This window comes from Octopus bimaculoides, chromosome 8, assembly GCF_001194135.2.
Source record: "Octopus bimaculoides isolate UCB-OBI-ISO-001 chromosome 8, ASM119413v2, whole genome shotgun sequence".
In the NCBI taxonomy this organism is placed as follows: Eukaryota; Metazoa; Mollusca; class Cephalopoda; order Octopoda; family Octopodidae; genus Octopus; species Octopus bimaculoides.
In genome coordinates, this window is record NC_068988.1 from 28,037,355 (window position 1) to 28,041,822 (window position 4,468).

Below are 4,468 nucleotides of genomic sequence, written 5' to 3' on the forward strand. Positions count from 1 at the left end.
CATGATAGATGCTTTTTTTTTTTGTTCTACATAGGATGACCTGAGGTTCTACTGAAAGTTATGTCAGTCAGATTTGTGATAAGGTGTTCTCATTCTGTCTACTTAATTTGTTCTTAATAATTATGAGCTGTCATTATGCTATTATTTAGCATATCATGCAGTGGCAATTTGTACTTTTTCTAGTTATTATCTCTTGAAAGCTGTTCTATTTATTCAGCTGTTGTATACATGTAAAATCAAATGTTCCAGGATAATAAAAATTAATGAGAGCTAATACAATATTGGTTTCAAATTTTGGCACAAGGTCAGAAATTTTGAAGGGAGGGGCTAAGTTGATTACATTGGTCCCAGTATTCAACTGGTGCTTATTTCTTTAAACCTGGAAGGATGAAAGGCAAAGTCTACCCGTGGCATAATTTGAACTCAAGAAGACCTGTACTCTGTCGCAGAAGTGTTAAGACCAATCCTTCTGGTGGTGTAAAACACTTGTGGCAGTGCCACATAAAAGTGCCTGTGCGCTGCCATGTAAATGCATCCATATGGTGTCACGTAAAAGCACCCAGCACACTCTGTAAAGTGGTTGGTGTTAGGAAGGGCATCCAGCTGTAGAAGCCGTGGCAAATCAGACTGGAACCTGGTGCAGCTCCCCAGCTTGCCAGCTTTGGTCAAGCCGTCCAACCCATGCAGGCATGGACAATGAAATGTTAGTATGCTGGGCGAAATGCTTAGCAGTATTTCGTCTGTCTTTATGTTCTGAGTTCAAATTCTGCCAAGGTCAACTTTGCCTTTCATCCTTTTGGGGTCGATAAATTAAGTACCAGTTGTGTACTGGGGTTGATCGAATTGACTGGCCCCTTCCCTCAACATTTCAGGCTTTGTGCCTAGAGTAGAAAAGAGTATTAGTGTGGCCATTATGAAAGCAAGCTGCAGCTCACCAACTGTTCTTATTTATCCATAACTATTTAACAAACTTAATACCACACTAAAGGATCATAAAAAAAAAAAATGTAAAAGCCAGTAATGATCCCTAAAATTTTAACATTACTTCTTATATTGCTGATTTGGTTCTCTAGCCTATGTTTTTTTTATTCTGTTATCTTCTTCAAAGTAATAACTAGAGTTACAAGTTCAAGCTGATATGATACTCAGAGATGAGATAAAACTAAAAAGCATCACAAAGTGAAGTTGATAATCCAATGTAGTAAAACTATTATCCTGAGCCTTCAAAAACAGAGCTAACAACATCATCATCATCATTGTTTAACGTCCGTCTGCTTTCCATGCTGGCATGGGTTGGACGGTTTGACTGAGGACTGGTGAGCCAGAGGCTGCACCAGGCTCAATCTGATCTGGCAAAGTTTTTACAGCTAGATGCCCTTCCTAATGCCAACCACTCCAAGAGTGTAGTGGGTGCTTTTACATGACACCAGCACGAGGACCAGTCAGGCGGTACTGGCAACGACCATGCTCAAAAGGTGTTTTTTACGTGCTACCTGCACAGGAGCCAGTCTGGTGGCACTGGCAATGACTACACTCGAATGTTGTTTTTCATGTGCCGGTAGGGCGAATCTGGCAATGATCACGCTTGAATGGTGCTGTTCACGTGCCACCGGCATGGGAGCCAATCCATGGCCATGGCAACAAACACGCTTGGATGTGCTTTTAGCATTCCACTGGCACAAGTGCTAATCAGGCGGTATTGTCATCAGCCACGTCAGGAATTTTGATTTGTTTACACTTGCCTCAATAGGTCTTCACAAGCAAAGTTCATTGTCCAATGAATGAGGGTCACAAAATGGTATTAAAAAAAATATAAAAATCAACTCAATCAAAAGCAAATCTGATGTGATTTGAAAGAAATATTTTTGAGTCAGTATAAAGGCATAGGTGTGGCTAAGAAGTTTACTTCCCAACCACATGGATTCTGGTTCAGTCCCACTGCTTGACACCTTGGACAAATGTCTTCAACTATAGTCCTGGACCAACCAAAGCCTTGTCAGTGAATTTGGTAAATGAAAACTGAAAGCCTGTTGTATATGTATGCATGTGTGTGTATATGTTTATGTTTTCTTGTCTTGGAAAAGTGGACGGTAAATAATGATAATGGGTTGTAGTTCTCCATAGTAGAGAGGAACAGCCAACTGTCGGCTGGAATTAGGTGTGAAACTATATGTTCAAGCTATGAACAATCACTTGAATGTGATGATTGTAGGTGTTCTAGCTTTTGGTCTCTGACAAAAACCATGATCAAGATGAGTGGTCAGGCAACGATTTTTGTGACCAGAGCCATACGATAACTATTCCATGTCAGTTGATATCATAATGATTTCCTCTTTGGAGAATGACAATCCCTAAAATAGTTGAAAGAATTGATATTTTTTTAGTTGTTTCCATCCACTGGTGGAACATAACCTGATTTTGTTATTGGTTGGTATATAAACCTTATTACCTCTGCCTTAGCGAAGACAGAGGTATTGTTTTCAGTTGTGTTTGTTTATCTGTAGACAAGATATCTCAAGAAACCACTGGATGGATTCAGATGAAAATTTCAGGGATGCTTGGCCTCATGATTTGCATGAACTGATTAGATTTTGGGATCGATCCAGTACCGGACAAGAATTCTGGATTATTTTTCCTGTTTTTTATTTAATTTTTGAGAGCAGTCGGGTTCATTTTTAGTATTCTCATTTGTGAGAGCAGTCAAGTTTATTTAAGATATTCTCATTTTAAAAGTCATCTCCAGCTAATCGTTGAGAGGACATTGGTGTTGCTTTCGCAGAGGTTTGCACTCTCTGAGTGCTCTTATTAATATTGATATTGGTGAATTTGAACATTTTCTTAGCAGGTAAACAACTATTTCTACTGAATATGAATATGTCAGTCAAAAGTTCACATATGAGTGACCGTCAAAATTAGAGCTTTGTGAGACTGAAAACGTGGACTGAATTTAAATACTTTTAGCTGTTCCAGCACCATGACACCAACTACTACTACAGCTACATCTAGCATCACCAATAGTATCAGTGTAGGCAGTTGCCTTCACCAAGACTACTTCCAGTCAACAACTAGCCATCCATGGCTGACTCCAATTTGACCTCTGTGAGTTGTTGCTGCTACAACACTTGCCCATTGGTGCCACCACGACTTACAGACACTGCAGGGTCAGTCTACACAACTATCTGATCATGGGCCTTTGTGCCTGAAATATATAAAGGTTGCGAAAATTTTCCCTTTTCTCATTGTAAGAAGCTCTCTTCATTATTTTGTTATTTTACTTTTAAGACTAATCCCTACATCCCAATTTTTTTTTCTCTTTTTACTTACTAAATCTGGAGGAAGAAGTAGTACCAATGACCTTTGTACACCCTCCAAGATCAGGGAGCCTAACATAATTAATGTTCTACTTAAGCATCCATAAATGCAATATAAAAGTTTTTTCATCAGTTAAATGGTAATCCTATAGCCCTGCTTTATTCCACCCAAGATGGAGATATCTAAAAATGGCATGTCTGTATGTACTCACACACCTACAGTACATGCTGGTTGGGTATATAAGACAAACCCAGAATTTACTTTTAAAATGTAGAAGACTACCTGGCAATATTTTGCTCTTGATACAGAAGCTTGGAGGCATGTAGATGTGGCAGAGTTTAACACCTCTGCAATTGATGTGATCTTTATCTGAATGTATGTAATTAATAACAATAGATGCAGTATCAATACCGAAAGGTAATGTTTATCTCCACTTAAAATACAATGTTGTGTTAGAACACAGAATGCTGCAATATTTACGAGAGAAACTCTCATATGGACTTGTGATGCATATACACTCATGTTTATATTGCTAGCAGGAGATAATCTTTTCTATCACTGCCACAACATGTGACTTCAGCCTTCTTTGACCTTGTCAGTGGTAGATACCTGAAGCTAGATTTATTTTATTTTAATATAACCTTAACATTAATCCAGCTTCCCAAGTATATCTGGTCCCCATTGCTATTAGTGACACTCCAAACCATGATGACCCCTGATTCAAGGGTAAAATTGTTAAGGCTTGAATTCCTTCCGATACACTGATTTTCGATTTTCGAGTGAGATCGTTGCCAGAGCCCCTGGACTGGCTCTTGTGCGGGTGGCACATAAAAGACACCATTTTGAGCGTGGCCGTTGCCAGTACCACCTGACTGGCCTTCGTGCGGGTGACACGTAAAAGCACCCACTGCACTCTCTGAGTGGTTAGCGTTTGGAAGGGCATCCAGCTGTAGAAACTCTGCCAAATTAGATTGGAGCCTGGTGTTGCCATCCGGTTTCACCAGTCACCAGTCTCCAGTCAAATCGTCCAACTCATGCTAGCATGGAAAGCGGACGTTAAACGATGATGATGATGACACTGACATACAAGATGTATAGCTATTTGTAAGTTTTAAAGAAAACTAATATCAACAAATAATGTTAAAATATAAGTGGT